The 19,868-nt window shown below is 29.4% G+C and overlaps 1 protein-coding gene across 1 annotated transcript in view; it reads left to right on the forward strand.

The window, feature by feature from the left end:
- The window catches only part of LOC119612529 (eye-specific diacylglycerol kinase-like), a gene marked incomplete at its 3' end in the record, with an annotated part of 53,106 nt that overhangs the window by 18,959 nt on the left and 14,279 nt on the right, over window positions 1-19,868 (forward strand). The gene's annotated exons all lie outside the window — the stretch shown is intronic.

Consider the following 19,868-nt stretch of genomic DNA (forward strand, 5'->3'; position numbering starts at 1 on the left):
TTTAAATAAGAAAAACAATTTAATTAAAATTTAAGAAAGTTAAACATCAAAAATTTGCTTTGTCATTGTTATTGTTTTTGTAACATATTACTCTGAAAAGTAAACTATGAAAAAACTTGCAATTATTTTATTAGAAAAACTAAGTATTTGCTTTTAGACTAACTACTAATACTTTGTAAATTATTCCATAAAATATACATTAGTTTGCAGGAAAAACTTGCAAGATATTTAGAACAGTGAGGGGTATTTTTGAAATTTTATATATGAGTATAAGTACGTTAACTTTTGAACACAAGAACGTTACGTTTTGTCTGTTCGACATTTAAATCAGTTGCTCTTCAGCTCTTGCCAAATAAGGATTTAGATTTTTACCGTTTCACTTGCAAGCATTAAATGTTACTTGCCCCTTGCTGTTTTCCAAAGTTAATGCAGTAAGTTTTTAGTTACATATTTAATAATTCACGTTTATTAGTTTAGACAACCTTTGTATCATGTATGTTTTGGCATAAATAACAAAAACTTTTTAATACTAATATTTTAATCTATTCGTGTGTATTTGTTTATCCCCAATACATAAAACAATGTATTTAATATGCAAATATTGCATAGTTTAGGGAGTTTGTCATATAAGCACAAAACAGCTTTTTCCCTCTACATATTTTTAAAATATTTTCATAAATATTTATAACTATATTAACTTTTTTTCATCATATGCCAAATAGCTATAAAGTAAATTCTACTTGTTTAATTTTGATCATCAAGTTTTTTTTATACAATATATTATTTTTGTGTAAATATTTATTGAATTTAATGCATAAAGTAATAAATAACCTTATAAAATAAAATAATATTTTGATAAAACTCTATCGAAGTTTTTTTGTTCTTTAGATCAGGAATAATAAATAATTTATATATTTATATTATTTTTTAAGAAAAATTAAATAAATGTTTTTATTTTACTTTTTGCCAAATTTAAAATAAATACTATACTATTTTAATTAAATGATGGACTGGTAAAAAAACTGGTTGAGAAAAAATTATTTGTAAATTTTTTTATCATAAAGAATTCATTAAAAATTTTAATGCAGATTGATATTAAAAAGTTTAAAAAAAGTACACGATATTTGTAAAACAATTTAATCGATATAAAGTCATTACTATAGATCAATCTATGGCTTTAACCGTAAATTTGTCTTTCGTTTTGATTATAGTCAATACATAGTTTTGGCTATAGATTAATCTATGGTCTTGACTATAGATCAATATATAGCCATTTGCGTATAGATTAGTCTAGAGCAGTCACGAGCAAAACTGAAATTCTAATGCACGCGTGCATAGGCCAAGAAATTCTGCTGACGCTTTGTTGACACACCTACACTATAAGCTTGTGTGTATTAGTGTGTCTGTGTTTTACTAAAATGACCACTTGTTTGTTGCTTTGTTACGATCTCAGAGATCAAAATCAAATCAGTTGCTGTTCAGCTTTTGTAGAAGCAAGATCACGTTGCGGATTTTTTTATGCTTATGATTTTTTCTCTTTTATTACACCTAGCAAAATGTTTGATATTAATTGGGAAAATGATTTCTTTTTTATAGAAAACATGGACGGTGAGGCACAATGCGTCGTATGTTATAAAATTATATGTAGAAAAGCTTTATTTTTTTTGAAAAGGCATTATGAAACTTGCCATGGACCCTTAAATGACCTTAGGGGACATGACAGAAAAGTAAAGTTGTTGCAATTAAAAGCAGAGTTTTTCTTAAAATTTATAATTAATGAAACAACAGCAAATAATTGCAACAATCTTCCTTTAAATAGCCAAAAAAAATCATTGCCTCATAAAAAGGCATCTTATGTAGTTGCTTTATCGTTAGCAAAACAATGTCGCCCATTTGAGGATGGCATTTTTTTCTTAAATTTAACTACAGATATTTTGAGTTGTTTTGGAGAAAAATGCCATGAAATATATAAACATATAAGCTATATTCCATGTTTGGCACCACATATAACTGTGAGGTGGCATTCTCAAGTATGAAACTGATTTTAAGTAAATTGCGGAATAGGTTAACCGATCAACACATTGGTGACTTATTGCGTATTAAGGAATATAAAGGAAACATTGATTTGGATAGATTAGTTGAACTTTAAATTAAGTTCAGTTAATATCTCGGTAATATCCCTTAAAAGTTCGAAATCGAATAGAAAGTCGTGATTTTCTTAATGATATTTCAGTAGTTTTATTTAATACTACTTTTTAAAAATACTACTACTTTTCTTAAATGAAAAACTCTTTCCCTTTATTCCATTTTTGTTAAAAATGCCCAAAAATTCATGAGTTTTTCTCGTCGTAAAAAGTATTTGCAATAGAAAACAAATTTCAAAACTTTTCTCAGTGTACCACCATTTTGTTATAACGTGCAGTCATCTCTCTGCTGCTTAACGCACACAAATATACACTTGGTGGTATGTGTTTGCCCATGACTGGTCTAGAGTCATGACTATATTATTGGATATAGATCAGTCTATTGCCTATTGATCAATCTATGGTCTATAGTCTAGATTCTAGATCTGTTCATAGTCTCGATTATTGATTAGTCTATAGTCTTGACTATTGATCAGTCGATAGTCTTGGCTGTAGAATAGTCTATAATCTTGGCTATAGATTAGACTATAGTCTTGACTATGGACTAGTCTATAGTCTTAACTATAGATTAGTCTATAGTCTTGGCTATAGTTCAATGGATTGTCTTAAATATTGATCAGTCTATAGTGTTGACTAAAGATCAGTCAATAGTCTTGCTAATAGATTAGTCTATGGCCTTGACTATAGATCAGTCAATAGTCTTGACTATACATACAGTCTATAATCCTGTCTGCTGATCAGGCTATAATTTTGACTACAGATTAGTCTATAGTATTGACTACAGATCAGTCTATAGTCTTAACTATTGATCAGCCTATAGTCTTGACTATAGATAAGCATATAGTTTAGACTACAGATAAGTCTGTAGTCTTGACTATAGATCAGTCTTGACTATAGATCAGTCTTGACTATAGATCAGTCTTGACTATAGATCAGTCTTGACTACAGATTAGTCTATATTCTTGACTATCGATCAGTCTATAGTCTTGAATATCGATCAGTCTATAGTCTTGACTATAGATGAGTCTATAGTCTTGACTATAGATCAGTCTTTAGTCTTGACTATAGATCAGTCTAGAGTCTTGACTATAAACCAGTCTATAGTCTTGACTATAGATCAGTCTAAAGTCTTGACCATAGATTAGTCTTTAGTCTTGCATATAGGTTAGTCTATAGTCTTGACTATAGATTAGTCTATAGTCTTGACTTTAGATCAGACTATAGTCTTGACTATAGATCAGTCTATAGTCTTGACTATAGATCAGTCTATAGTCCTGACTACAGATCAGTCTATAGTCTTGACTATAGATCAGTCTATAGTCTTGACTATGGATCTGTAGTCTTGACCATAGATTAGCCTTTAGTCTATTGTCTTACCTATAGATAAGTCTATAGTCTCGCCAATAGATTAGTCTATAAGTCTTGACTATAGATTAGTCTATATTCTTGACTATAAATCATTCTATAGTTTTGACTATAGATCTCTCTATAGTCTTGATTATAGATCAGTCTATAGTCTTGACTATAGATTAGTATATTGTCTTGACTATAGATTAGTCAATAGTCTTCACTATATATCAGTCTATAGACTTGACTATAGATTAGTTTGTAGTCTATTGTCATGCCTATAGATTAGTCTATAGTCTTGACTATAGATTAGTCTATATTCTTGACTATCGATCATTCTATAGTCTTGAATATTAATCAGTCTATAGTCTTGACAATCGATCATTCTGTAGTCTTGACTATAGATCATTCTGTAGTCTTGACTATAGATTAGTCTATTGTCTTGACCATAGATTAGTCTTTAGTCTATTGTCTTGACTATAGATTAGTCTATAGTCTTGACTATATATTAGTCTATAGTCTTAACTATAGATTATCTTATTGTCTTGAGTATAAGGCAGTCTACAGTTTTAACTATCGATCAGTATATAGGGTTGACTATAGATCAGTTTATAGTACTGACCATATAACAGTCTATGGTCTTAACTGTAGATCAGTTTATAGTCTTGCCTATTGATCAGTTTATAGTCTTGTCTGTACGCCAGCCTAAAGACTTTTTTAAAGATCAATTATAGTCTTAGCTATTGATCAGTCATAATCTTGATTATAGATCAGTCTATATTCTTGACTATAGTATTGACTAAAAATCAGACGTGATCTTTCTATAGTCTATAGATTAGTCTATAGCATTGACTATAGATCAGTCTGTAGATTAGTCTATATTATTGACTATTGATAAGTCTGTAGTTCTGATTATAGATCACTCTAAAAGTATTGGCTAAAAATCGATTTATGGCCTTGATTATAGATCAATATTTACTATTGATCAGTCTATAGTTTTGACTAAAGATCAGTCTATAGTATTGACTTCAAACTAGGCAAGGTCTTTATTCTTGTTTGAAATTTACTTCTCTTTCGTACATATATTTGCTACAAGTACTTAAAGTTAAAAAAGTCTAAACTAAAAATGAAATGATGTCACTTTTTTTTTTTACTTGAACTTTCAACAACATAAAACAAATTTTTAAACTGCAGCTACAAACACATAATAATGTTTTTCAGTAAAAGTTTTCTAAACTGTTAAGAGAAAGAAGTTTGTTTTTATTACTGGAAAAAAAAACACGAGGATATCAATTTGTGTTTTTTTAATGAAGCTTAAAAGCTTTTTTTCTAATTTTATAGCGACGCTGTGTAATAAAACTGTTAATGTTTTTGATAAATAAATAGAATAATTGAAATAAAAAAAGAGTTGAAAATAAACTGTGTGGAGAAGAAGGAGAAGCTGTGATGAATTCAATAGGTGCCTACACAAATATTCTCGCGGAATATAATAGTTTTAGACCTAGTCATAAAGATGTTGATAATTTAACAATAAATATATGCAGAAGTCATACTATAAAGTAAGGCGAAAGCGATCCATAGCCGCTAAGTATCCCCTCCTGTCAGACCATATATTGTGGGTTCGATTACCACTAGAGGCATAGTAGAGGCACACAACAGTCCTATGAAGGCCTTACAAATCCTCCTTTGAAACTAATTAAATGAGGTGCAAGGATTCGTCTGAAATCCAGTTACTTTTTCTGGTATTCGATTCTTATTAGATAAAAAAGAAGTTTCTCAAGACATGTAGAAATTTCGATCACTTATCAAATCTTAATATTTTTAACAAATTTTCAAACAATTTTTTAAAAGATCACTTTGTCACTTAAAAGTCTCTTCCGGAGTTTTTTAAATTTATTTCAAATTTTAAATTGATTTGTAGTTACTCAATTAAAGCAATTGACTAGATGAGGCATAGCCGTGAAATTTGAAAACTGAACACACAATCAGCTATTCCGACATCTTGCCAAGTTCCTTAATTGTGTTTTTTGTTTTAGAATTATTTAAAACAGGATTTTGAAATAAATTTACTTCAAATCGGTCGAACACTAGAAATTTTGTAGAAGAAACACTTGAACAGTAGGAAAACTAGAAATCAACTGATTTGAATTCTAAATAATAAAATTCAACAAAAAACTAAAAATATGAATATAATTTTTTTTTGTTCCAATACACACTCATCTAGAGTATTGTGTGTTTAAATTTTTTCCCCCCATTTCGACCAATATTCGATTCATTAACGCTTTTTGGTTAACAAGATGTGAAGAAAAACATACAAAATTGCCACATACTTGTTGTTGAGTCAGTAATTTATACCTTCAATGGCTGTATTTTATCTTGATTTTTTTCGAGTGTATGTTCTAACAATTAGCACCTGATTTTTGGATTTGTATGTGAGATACTTTTGTTAAAACCCAAAAATATAAAAAATGCAAACTGTGAAGTTGTTAAAGAAGCTGCAAAAGGTATAATATTTAAAAAAAAAATATATAAAAACAAAACTGCTACTTGTTTCTATCCAATACACTTATCTTCTTCTTTGTCATTAACTTTTAACAACCCACATTTTGTGGATTTTATTACCCAAAGTGGCAAGAAAAAAATTGGTACCTTTTCGAAATTATTTTGAGTACTTTTTGGGGATTTGGTTTCTGCTCGTTTTAAAGCACATCTTGTTAATAATTTATTTTGTATTTTTATGTCTGTGTATGTGTATGAGTACTATTGGTTATTTAGTAAGTACTTAACAAGTTTTGTTAACTTTAACCAGTAAACCTGCTAAATGGCCTAAATTTTCATAAACCAAAACATACTTACTAACAGATTACAACAACAAGATGCTATGAGTAGTAGTATTGGAAAAAAAGTATTGAAACTAACACTAATGTGTGACTTTTGTTTGTTTTTAAAAAGACTGTTTCACCTTCTAGAAGGTGTTTTTTGGGGACTATTTGTGTGCATTTTGTATAAAATAAAGACCATTGTGGACAATTTTCTATGAAAAGAAATTGTGAATCAAAAATATTATCGAAAATTTTTTATAAAAAGAAAATTTTTTCCGAAAATTTTCTATAAAAAGAAAATTTTAACCGAAAATTTTCTATAAAGAGAAAAATTTTAACCGAAATTTTTCTATAAAAAGAAAATTTTATTCGAAATTTTTCTATAAAAAGAAAATTTTATTCGAAAATTTTCTATAAAAAAATATTTAAACCGAAAATTTTCTATCAAAAAAATTAACCGAAAATTTTATATAAAAAGAAAATTTTAACCAAAAAGTTTCTAAAAAAAAAAAAAAATTTATCGAAAATAATCAAAAATTGTCTATAAAAAGAAAATTTTAACCGAAAATTTTCTATAAAAAGAAAATTTTAAGCGAAAAATTTCTATAAAGAAAAAATTTTAACCGAAAATTTTCTATAAAGAAAAAATTTTAACCGAAAATTTTCTATAAAGAGAAAATTTAACCGAAAATTTTCTATAAAGAGAAAATTTAACCGAAAATTTTCTATAAAGAGAAAATTTAACCGAAAATTTTCTATAAAGAGAAAATTTAACCGAAAATTTTTTATAAAGAGAAAATTTAACCGAAAATTTTCTATAAAGAGAAAATTTTAACCGAAAATTTTCTATAAAGAGAAAATTTTAACTGAAAATGTTCTATAAAAAGAAAATTTTAACCGAAAATGTTCTATAAAAAGAAAATTAATCGAAAATTTTGTATAAGAAAATTTTATCGAAAATTTTCTATAAAAAGAAAATTTTATCGAAAATGTTTTATAACAAGAAAATTTTAAAAGAAAATTTTCTATAACAAGAAAAATTTATCAAAAATTTTCTATAAAAAGAAAATTTTATTCGAAAATTTTGTATAAAAAGAAAATTTTACCGAAAATTTTAATAAAAAGAAAATTTTACCGAAAATTTTAATAAAAAGAAAATTTTACCGAAAATTTTAATAAAAAGAAAATTTTAGCGAAAATTTTAATAAAAAGAAAATTTTACCGAAAATTTTATATAAAAGGAAAATTTTACCGAAAATTTTCTATAAAAAGAAAATTTTACCGAAAATGTTCTATAAAAAGAAAATTTTATCGAAAATTTTTTATAAAAAGAAAATTTTTAATCGAAAATTTTCTATAAAAATAACCAAAATAAGAAAATTTTAACCGAAAACTTTCTATAACAAGGAAATTTTAACCAAAAATTTTAACCGAAAATTTTTTATAGTAAAAAAATTTTAACCGAAAATTTTCTATAAAAAGAAAATTTTAACCGAAAATTTTCTATAAAAAGTAAATTTTAACCGAAAATTTTCTATAAAAAGAAAATTTTAACCGAAAATTTTCTATAAAAAGAAAATTTTAACCGAAAATTTTCTATAAAAAGAAAATTTTAAACGAAAATTTTCTATAAAAAGAAAATTTTAACCGAAAATTTTCTATAAAAAGAAAATTTTAACCGAAAATTTTCTATAATAAGAAAATTTTATCGAAAATAAAAATAAAATTTATCGAAAATTTTGAATAAAAATAAAATTTATCGAAAATTTTGTATAAGAAGAAAATTTTATCGAAAATTTTTTATAAAAAGAAAATTTTTAACCGAAAATTTTCTATAAAAATAACCAAAATAAGAAAATTTTAACCGAACACTTTCTATAACAAGGAAATTTTAACCAAAAATTTTCTATAGCAAAAAAATTTTAACCAAAAATTTTCTATAGCAAAAAAATTTTAACCGAAAATTTTCTATAAAAAGAAAATTTTAACCGAAAATTTTGTATAAAAAGAAAATTTTATCGAAAATTTTGTATAAAAATAAAATTTATCGAAAATTTTGAATAAAAATAAAATTTATCGAAAATTTTGTATAAGAAGAAAATTTTATAGAAAATTTTCTATAAAAAGAAAATTTTATCGACAATTTTCAATAAAATAAAAATTTTATCGACAATTTTCTATAAAAAGAAAATTTTATCGAAAATGTTTTATAACAAGAAAACTATAAACGAAAAATTTCTATAACAAGAAAATTTTCTATCTATCTATCTATCTATCTATCCAAAGCGAAAAAAATTGCTTTAAAATTATAAAGTTTTTCTCCTTCTTTTCCCTTCATAACAATAAAAGTAAATTTGTACGAAATTTCTTTATGGACATTTCTTCTTATTTCCAATACAATAATTTTAACAAAATAAAAACACATTGGGAATTGTAAAAAGTTAATATAATATTAAAAAAAACATCGTTAAAAAAATTAAAATTCTATAGATTTTTGTTGCAAAAATGTACGAAAAAAATATTTCGCCTTAAATATATTTAATATTCAAACGTGTTGTTTGGCGCTAACGTTTTTAAAAAATTTCATAAAAATTCAGGAAAACAACAACAATAGCAGTAGCATTCGAAAAAAAATGCTCTAGAAGCCTTGAACAGCGAAAGAGTCTATATACAAATTTTCTTCCATCATTTTATTTTATTTATATTTTCCTCCAGGTATTTCTCTTTTATACATTTCGTTTTCATATTTTATATTGTTAATATAAGAAAAAAAAGAAATGAAATAATATTTTTTTTATCCAAAATACACGTCGTTTTATTTGAAAACAACCATCATTTCATTTACCCTTAACGTTTGATACAGTAAAGTGTTTCCAGCCACCGTGCTGTTAGACAGACGGACACACACACACACATATTACAAAACAGCAGTTTACAGTAAGAAAAAATAAAAATGTAAATAAATAAAATTAAAAATTAAAAAAAATTTAACTGTGAAGAATTTTGTTTCCATTTTAAGTTGTTCGCAGTCATTCAAATGTCGACTTTAATGTTTAAAGGTGTGAAATGAAATAAACTCAAGTGAAACAGAGATGAAGTTAAAAAAATAAAAGCATATTTTAAGGGGCTTTAAGTTTTTTTGGAAAAAAAAGAAAAACACATTCAAGCTGCAACAGTAAATGTGTGTAAGAAAAGAGCATTTGTGTGAGCACGTGTGTGTGTGTGTTTTGTAACATTTTGTCATGACTTATAATGGTGATAATAACAATAATAATGATAACGTAGATGACAGTGATAATGTTTATTTAAATTATACAGTTACTCGCACAATTGAACAGACAGTAAGACAGACAGACTGGCAGAAAGTCAACCAGCCATCTCAACTTTAATTTCATTTTTTTAAAAACATCATTTATTTAGCCAAAAAGGAAATGAAAACAAAAACAACTTGAAAATTAAAAATTTGGCGATATTAGTAAGTTGAGTTTAATTTTAAATTTATTTTTGATTTTTAAGTAAAGATTTATTTAATAATCTTTAAATGTAATAAATGAGAGGTAGTTCATAGAAATTTTTGACATCCTCATTTGAATTGGATGGATGGATTCATATTTATATAAAACTAGCTATACCCAGTGTGCCTTGCCACCCTAAAAGCAATATAAATAAAAAATCTTCTTAATAATTTTGAAGATTCTAACTGTAATGTTTTCCAGAGATACATTTTTTCCGAACGTTAATTAAGATTTTAATGTAATCGATGACAAATTAAAAAAAAATCTAATATTTTTCCGGATATACGAAATTTTGTATTTAATTCATATAGGCCAAGACCCCATTGAAAGTCCGCCCGTTATTCTCTAAATGTTCACATTAATGTCAAAGATCTTTATGTAGAATTTGAAGATTCTAGCTCTAATAGTTTCTCAGATATACGAATTTTTCTATTTAATTCATATGGGAACTCACAGCCCCCAGATGAAAGTCCGCCTTTTTTTTTCCAAAATAAAGTTCTTCTTGTAATATTTGAAGAATCTTGTTCTATTAGTTTCCCAGATAAGCGAAATTTTGTATTTAATTCATATGTGAGGTGCCAAACCCCCCATTGAAAGTCCGTCCGTTATTCTCTGAATGTTCACATGAATGTCAAAGTTCTTCAATTAAAATTTGAAGATTCTAGCTCTAATAGTTTCTCAGATATAATAATTTTCCTATTTAATTTATATGGGGACTCCAAGCCCCCCATGACGAAAGTCCGCTCTTTTTTTCTCCAAAATGTTCAGATGAATATTTAAGTTCTTAGTGCAAAATTTGAAGAATTTAGTTCTATTAGTTTCCCAGATAAACCAATTTTTGTATTTTATTAATATGGGAGGTGCTGCTCCCCTCATGGGTAGTCCGCCAATTTATTTCCCAAAATGTTTACTTGGATATTAAAGTTACTCGTGCAAATTTTTAATATTCTAACTGTAATAGTTTCCAAGATAAGCGAATTTTTGTATTCAGTTTATATGGGAGGTGCCACGCCCCTAATGCTAATCCGCCTACTTTTTGTCTTAAATAATTATATTGATACTAAAGTTGCTCCGACAAAATTTGAAGACTCTAACTATTATATTATCTCAGATATACTAATTTAATATTTTCTTAATATGGGCGTGGCACGTCGCCCACATGAAATTTCAACATAAAAAGTAGCCTATAGTTCCTTCCAGACATACAGGAAGAAACTGTGAAAATTTCAGGAAAATCGGTCCAACCGTTTAGCAGTCTATAAAGCACAAACAAACAAACAAACATACATACATACATACAAACACACTTTCAATTTTATATATATAGATGTATTTAATAACATTCCGAAATTTAGCAGACCGGTCTTCAGAAAAGACTTAGACAATAATAAACATATTTCTAACTGGAAATAGTAAAGAATCTAGAATAAAAATTTCGACAGGACATTCCGGTCTACATATGAACCTAAGCAGATGACTTGGCTTGTTCTTTTGGATGACGAATTCTGAATCTAATTCTAATGTCCTTTATTCCATTTATCTACATTTCAGTGCTAAGGCTCCCTTTTGATCCCCCTTAATCGTGTTAGGCAGAACTTTATGGATCCGACATTAAAACGAAAACTGACTGAAGAATTTTGTCTGATAAGCTGGTTCTATCAGATTGACCATATTGGTACATGCATCGTTTTCAAGACGAATATAAATCTCAAGACAGTTCATAGGCCAAGGCATACATCTGTATTGATCTACAGTGAATTAATATCATAAGACTAAAATTACCCAGCAGTTCGGTGGGACAGTTCCAAACTACCTATTTAACCAAGCACTTAGGGTTTAACATGTTCTTGTCCTATGAAGAAGTCAATCGTCACCCCATAGATTACGAAGAGATTGTCAAAAATTTTACTTTTAAGTGCCCCTCTTTCGCTTACAAAGGGGACATTAAAGTGGCGATTATCTTCATCCTTGTTTACAAAGAGTACAACCGTGACGAAACGCGAATCAGAGCCAACTAGGTGGTTAGACGTTAGTGGAAATCAGTGTTTTTTTTCAAATGTATTGATTCTTTGTCGAACTGCTGGGTAAAATCACATTCTTTGTCAGCTCAGACAAGGACTGAAAGGCGTTTGGGGAAATAAAGGAGCAAATGTGTCGCATGTTTCGCTCATTTCCAATGTGATGCTTAGAAAAAAGAGAAAAAGGGATAACTTATTCGATTACTGAACATTGCCCAGCAGTTTTACAAGGAGTCAATGTATCCAATATTAACCGAAAGAGAAATGTATTACATCAGATCTAAAGAAATATACCTAGGTCACTAACAAGCCTATTGTTAGCTCCTTAACCAGAGTATCTGGGAATCGAACCTACAAACACCGTACAGACAGAATGCAGAAATACCAAATAACCTAAACTCTTGGTTAACAGAAAGGTAAACGTCACTTAAGTAATTTGGCACTGTTGTAATATGCTAATCATCACTTTATTGTCACCAAGTATACAAGAGAGTAAATACTTGAAACTTTTTACTTTAGAAAGTAGTTATTTTACTCATCAGAATTATCTATTGCGAAATCAATCAACGATTGATAATAATTTACATTTGATAATCAGGAAATTTTTAATTCAATAATATATAGCATTTAAATAATTTATAAAATATAATAATAAAACAAATTGTTACTTACTCATTCTTGCCAAAAAACACTCTATTATAAACACCTCTATGAGCTGAAAAAGGAAGAGAAATAGAAAATAAGATCATATCAATAAATTTTATATTTCCAATCATATTTCAAAAAACAAATATCTATCCACTACATCAACAATAAAATTTATGGTCTAACTAAAGTTACATGTCGAGTTAGTTCACAGTGTTAATAAATATTTTATTTACTTTTTTTTTTCAATGCAACATTTTTTGGACATTTTTATAAGGCATACGAATATTTTGTCACTATCATAAATATTTAATATTAAAACATTTCTTTTATTTAAATTTGTTTTCTTTCGTTCTTCATAAATAGTTCTCTTAAAAAGGGAAATTTACAACTTTATATCCATTTGCTTACATGTTTGGACGTATTAAGATTATATTTCGAAAGAATGAACGAAAAAAATAAAACGAAGTAAATATCATCTACAAGAATTTATGATGATTATTTTCATTTCCATTTACATTTGTAAATATAGAGTGTTAAATAAAAAATACGGATATGGATACAGATATATGTTAACAAGTGTGTGGTAGAGAAACAGAAAAGTAAAGGCCTTTTAAATTATTGATGAAGTTCTTAAATTTTAATACATTTTTTTAAGTTTTTTTTGTTGGTAGAGTTCTTTAATTTCATACGGAAATATTTACATACACATGTACACATATATATCCGAAACAACAGATTTATGTAAAGGGAAGTATGTCAATGAACATTAATGGACTTTTAAATTGATAGATATGTTTAGTAGCTGTAACTGAACTTCAGTTGAAAAAAGGAAATATTTGATGTCATATCTATCTATCTATCTATCTATCTATCTATCTATCTATCTATCTATCTATCTATCTATCTATCTATCTATCTATCTATCTATCTATCTATCTATCTATCTATCTATCTATCTATCTATCTATCTATCTATCTATCTATCTATCTATCTATCTATCTATCTATCTATCTATCTATCTATCTATCTATCTATCTATCTATCTACTATCTATCTATCTATCTATCTATCTATCTATCTATCTATCTATCTATCTATCTATCTATCTATCTATCTATCTATCTATCTATCTATCTATCTATCTATCTATCTATCTATCTATCTATCTATCTATCTATCTATCTATCTATCTATCTATCTATCTATCTATCTATCTATCTATCTATCTATCTATCTATCGATCTATCCATCTATATATGTATCGATCTATCCATCTATATATGTATCGATCTACATATCTATCGATCTACATATCTACCGATCTACATATCTATCGATCTACATATCTATCGATCTACGTATCTATCGATCTACGTATCAATCGATCCACATATCTATCGATCTACATATCTATTGATCTACATATCTATCGATCTACATATCTAACGATCTACATATCTATCGATCTACATATCTATCGATCTACATATCTATTGATCTTCATATCTATCGATCTACATTTCTATCGATCTACATATCTATCGATCTACATATCTATCGATATACATATCTATCGATCTACATATCTATTGATCTACATAACTGTCGATCTACATATCTATCGATCTACATATCTATCGATCTACATATCTATCGATCTACATATCTATCGATTTACATGTCTATCGATCTACATATCTAGCGATCTACATATCTAGCGATCTACATATCTAGCGATCTACATATCTAGCGATCTACATATCTATTGATCTACATATCAACTACCTATCTATCCCTTCTTGCACTTTTCGATCGATAGATACTACATATCGATCGATCTACATATCTATATATCGATCTACATATCTATATATCGATCTACATATCTATATATCGATCTACATATCTATATATCGATCTACATATCTATATATCGATCTACATATCTATAGTTCTACATATCTATCGATTTATATATCTATTGACCTTCATATCAACTACCTATCTACCTCTTTTTGCTCTTTTCGCCTGAATCGACCGCATTTATTAAGGCATTATTATTTAACTGTATGATAAGTCCGTGTTCAAATTGCTTGCCCTGGCAATATTTTGTTGTGATAACTAATAAATATTTATTTTAAAGAATTTCTTACTGTTTTTTAGCTTACCTTCCCTTCTCTTTGAACTTATATTAAGCCTACTCATCTATGAACACAAAAGTTCTATTTCCAATGTACATATCTTGGTTACCGACACACATATGGATGTTTTGTTGTACATGTATCTGTGGTATTAAATTACACGAGTGCTACTTTCAAATAATACATATCTACTTCTATTTTTATGTGAATTTTTTATATCTTGTATTACGCCTCAATACATAAAAATGTTTAAAATATTATAATGTTTATGCAAATGTCCTTTGAGTATAGAGCACTATTTTAGTCTAAATTTGCCTTTTTTTCTCAAATGGATTTCTACTTAAATAATTTTATATGATAAATGATTTATTTATTTAAATGTAAAAAAACAATAACGAACATTTTAAGCCTTTTTTATTAGTAGGCAACGAAGCAGTTTTACAAGGGGTTTGTAAAATAGTAATATTCACTAATGTCAAAAAACAACCTGGTTGACTTTAAGTTATAGGGTTTGAGTCATTAGTAATGAATGTAAACTTCGTAATGCTGAGTAAGTTAGCAGAGATAGAAGTTTTAATATTTTACAAGGATACTTGACTTATATACATATGTACATAATAATACAATATAAATTTTGCCAGAAAATATAAACGAATTTAATAATTCCACAAAAAGTTAATTTTTATCTATTTCACGAGTTTTTGAGAAAAAAAATAAATTTCCATAATCATGTAAGAAGAAAACCACAGAAAAAAAATTGAAAACATGTATTTCACTGACAACAATACAAAAAATTCCCAAAACTTTTTGCTAATATTCACATTGTAACAACTAAAGAAAAAAATAAAAACTTTTAATAAGTTTTCTTGTTCTGTTCCAGCAGAAAAAAGTTAAACTCTCATCCACAAAAAAAAATGCGGAAATCATCAAATTTTTAGTGAAAAAAATAGATATATTACATAAAGTAATAAAATAAATTAGAACTTTTTTTCTTTTGCGAAGAATAAAGAAAAAATGTGTTGATTTTAGTACAGAATACAAAAATTTGAAAGGTCATGGAGGTTAAAATTCAAATATGAACATATATTCAAATTTAAATGTAGAAAATATTTCTAATTTTTAAAAATCTTGTCTACAATTGTATTATTTAATCAGCACCTTAAAGTATGCTTCCATAAAAAGGGTTGTTGTTAGTGGTGTCATATTACATCGTAAGATAATTGGAATATTCGCGATTTTTACTACTTTAAAAGCTAAACATGATAAAAATGAAAGAAAATTATAAATACTGATATCTATAACAGTTTAGGAATAAATTGTAGTTCTTATCAAGTATGTTATAGGAAATAGTTCAAAATTTGATCTCAGTAAAATTCCTAGAGAATTATTTTTCATTTTTGGTCAATTACAAAGGGTATTTTTCCTTTTTTGCTGTGTATATCTTCCTGTTTTAATTAAATCTTTCTTTTTGTGGAATTTTTCTCTGTTTCATTTAGAATTATGTGTGTTTTTTTCAACTTCTATTAAACAATATATAAAATAATGCAAAACAGAAAAAACTTTTATGATTTTTTATAGCAAATATTTGTATGTGTCAGTTGTGGTTGAAAGTTTATTTGGAATATTTTTTACTATAATTCTTTAAATTAAAAAATAATATAAAAACTATTTAAATTACAACAAATAGCACTTAAAATGTTTATGTTTTATTTGATTTTGTTTTTTTTTAAACAAAAATAAAATACATACATTTTTGTGTAGTTTGTCAGAAATGCTTTTTATAACCTCAAAAACCACTACTTGAAATTGAGTAAAATACTTGTTATAGTTATAGCTTTTTTTTCAAATGATAATACAGTGAAATCCGTATAAGAAGAATTCAATAAAACACATGTAAAAAATAAAAAATGTAGACCAATCATGTAATAATTGTATAGGCAAATTTAGTCCGAAATATTTTACTCATGAATAAATATATAGTTTCATTGTTCAGCCTCATCCCAGGTATCACCTTTTTTTGGCCTCCTCTTATAGCCCTTTAAGAATGTAGCCAGCAACACTTGACCCTTTATTCCACATTTGGTTTATTTTCTTTCGTTTCTTTTTAGATGCCTTCCTTCTTCTCTATTGTTATTCTTTAATAAAATTCAATTTTGTTATTTAGAGTGGCTTGATTTATCAAAATCATGTCATCACTTTTCAAAATACTCTCACATTGGTATTTGAAAGTTAACAACAACAACAAAAAAACTAATATCAATCAAAAACCTAGAATTTGTTAACAAAAGGAACTATAACAATAAGAACAAATAACCAGAAATGTTTTTTTTATTTGATTTTTATTACGGACCTAATAAATTCAAATTGTTTTTACTACTTTTTAAACATTTTTACAACTTTTTTTGTTGGACATTTTCTAAGAAATTGTTTTTAGGAAAAACAATATTTAAAAACACTTCAGATCTATTATTAAATTGGGGAAAGTTTAAAACTATTGGGCTTTAGATAAACAGTCATATAGGTAGATAGATAGATATAGATAGATAGATCGATAGGATAGATAGATAGATAGATCTATAGATAGATAGATAGATAGATCGCTAGCTAGATAGATAGATCAGCTCGCTGCTCTCTAGCTCGCTCGATCGCTCGCTCGCTCGCTCGCTCGCTTCGATCCGCTGCTCGCTCCCTCGCTCCCTGCTCGCTCGCTCGCTCGTCGCTCGCTCGCTCGCTCGCTCGCTCGCTCGCTCGCTCGCTCGCCTCTCTCGCTCGCTCGCTCGCTCGCTCGCTCGCTCTCTCCTCGCTCGCTAGCCCTCGCTCGCTCGCTCTCTCGCTCGCTCGCTCGCTCGCTCGCTCGCTCTCTGCTCGCTAGCTGCTCGCTGCTCGCTCGCTCGCTCGCTCGCTCGCTCGGTCGGTCGCTCGCTCTCGCTCGCTCGCTCGCTCGCTCGCTCGCTCGCTCGCTCGCTCGCTCGCTCGCTCGCTCGCTCGCTCGCTCTCTCGCTCGCTCGCTCGCTCGCTCGCTCGCTCGCTCGCTCGCTCGGTCGCTCGCTCGCTCGCTCGCTCTCGCTCGCTCGCTCGTCGCTCGCTCGCCGCTCGCTCGCTCGCTCGCTCTCTCCTCGCTCGCTCGCTCGCTCGCTCGCTCGCTGCTCGCTCGCTCGCGCGCTCGCTCGCTCGCTCGCTCGCTCGCTCGCTCTCGCTGCTCGCTCGCTCTCGCTCGCTCGCTCGCTCGCTCGCTCGCTCGCTCGCTCCTCGCTCTGCTCGCTCGCTCGCTCGCTCGCTCGCTCGCCCTCGCTCGCTCGCTCGCTCGCTCGCTCTCTAGCTCGCTCCTCGCTCGCTCGTCGCTCGCTCGCTCGCTCGCTCGCTCGCTCGCTCGGTCGCTCGCTCGCTCGCTCGCTCGCTCGCTCGCTCGCTCTCTCGCTCGCTCGCTCGCTCGCTCTCTCGCTCGCTCGCTCGCTCGCGCGTCGCTCCGCGCTCGCTCGCTCGCTCGCTCGCTCGCTCGCTCGCTCGCTCGCTCGCTCCTCGCTCGATCGCTCGCTCGCTCGCTCGCTCGCTCGCTCGCTCGCTCGCTCGCTCGCTCGCTCCTCCTCATCCCCTTTGGTGGCGGCTTTCTTTAGTGCCTTTGATGTATTAAGATAATTATATTAACGTCGTTTGCTTCGGGGATTTGCATGGGGACTATGTTCAAATAAGGTCCGATCGATACAAAATCGGTATAAATGAGTTTACTGCAGATTCTTTAGACAATACGGTCTTATTTGACTCTAGTCCCCATACAACCCTGCATCAGAAAATGACTTGAATTCCATAATTCTCCTCTTAATATTAATATCACGATGAAATTCAGAATAAATAACTTTTATATAAACATAAATCCTTCCACCAAATTTTTCGAGGATCGACCCATATTTAACCCTATCCCCCATATAAAGCATCCTTCAGAAATCAGTTTTTGAACAATTTTGTATTAAGAAAAAGACCAATAACGTCGTCAATTGCTTACGGATTTTTAAAAACAAAGTTTGGGTTTCATGGGTTTCTAATCAGTTAATAAATGATACGGTTTCCATAGAAAATACTTTCATAAAACATCTCCAAACTTGGACAACGGTGCAAAACTAAAATAAGAAATATGTTTGCTGGTGAAACTCAGACATATCTCTTCAAGTTACCTAAACGTTATATAGTATGTCATTATAAAGGCCTCAACTTCTGCTTTCTAAATCCGTGGAGAAACTTAAAATCGGTTCAGATTCAACTAAGTTACTGACTCATAAGTGCTTAGAAGTACGAAAAACCGGTTTTTATCCATAACTCAAGATTTTGGAGGCAAATTTCAAAAACATATTCTTATTCTACTCGGATCCACCATTCAGAAAAATAGTATCACTTCCCAGGTATTTATTTTTGTCGCATAGTGTTAATGGACGAATGGATGGATGTCATACACAGATGAGTTATATAACCAGTTATAACTTGCTGACGATAGTAGCATCATACAAATATGTGATAGCAAGATATTTTGCAGCTTTTGCTATTTATAGTAATACAACGTTGACCACACTTTTTTTAATAAAAATACCCAATTTGAATTTAACAAAAAACCATTTGAAAACAATTTTTAATCTAAAACTTTTCATTTCATTTTGTAAACAACTAAATAAAAAAGTACAACTTTTGTTCATTTGTAAATTTACACGTTTCAAAGGCTATACATGTAATTTACACTTTTAGTTTGAGTTTTTATCAAAATTGAAATTTTAAAAAGCAACTAAAATGGGAAAATACAGAAATATAAATGTAACAAAACTGTAACCCGCATTCTAACAAAAACATTGAAGAATATTTTTTCACTACAAACGAAACCGAAATTAAAATTTCAACTAAATAAATATGAAAAAAAAATATATATTGCTAAATGGTCTCTACTCGAGGTAATAACTGGGAGATATTAACAGCCAAAGGTGAACTGAAAGATAAACAATATGCCAACTCTATGAATTTGCAAGGAAACAAAAACTATGTGGAATTGTTTGTTAAAAATAGAGAAAAGTAATTTAAAGCAGTGGTTGTTGGTGTCCAAGGACAAAAGTTTGGTCACTAAATAAATACCGAACACATTTGTAAATGACATTTTGAAACAAAAAACAATAAAGATCAAAATTTTCATACAAAACATTTAGCATTCACTTAAGAAGGCTTTGTTACCTTTTTGGCAAAAATGTACGACAAGTT

The sequence above is a fragment of the Lucilia sericata genome, unplaced genomic scaffold (genome assembly GCF_015586225.1).
Source record: "Lucilia sericata isolate MDLA Ls3-8-SP2 unplaced genomic scaffold, ASM1558622v1 Contig001727F_arrow, whole genome shotgun sequence".
Taxonomy (NCBI): domain Eukaryota; kingdom Metazoa; phylum Arthropoda; class Insecta; order Diptera; family Calliphoridae; genus Lucilia; species Lucilia sericata.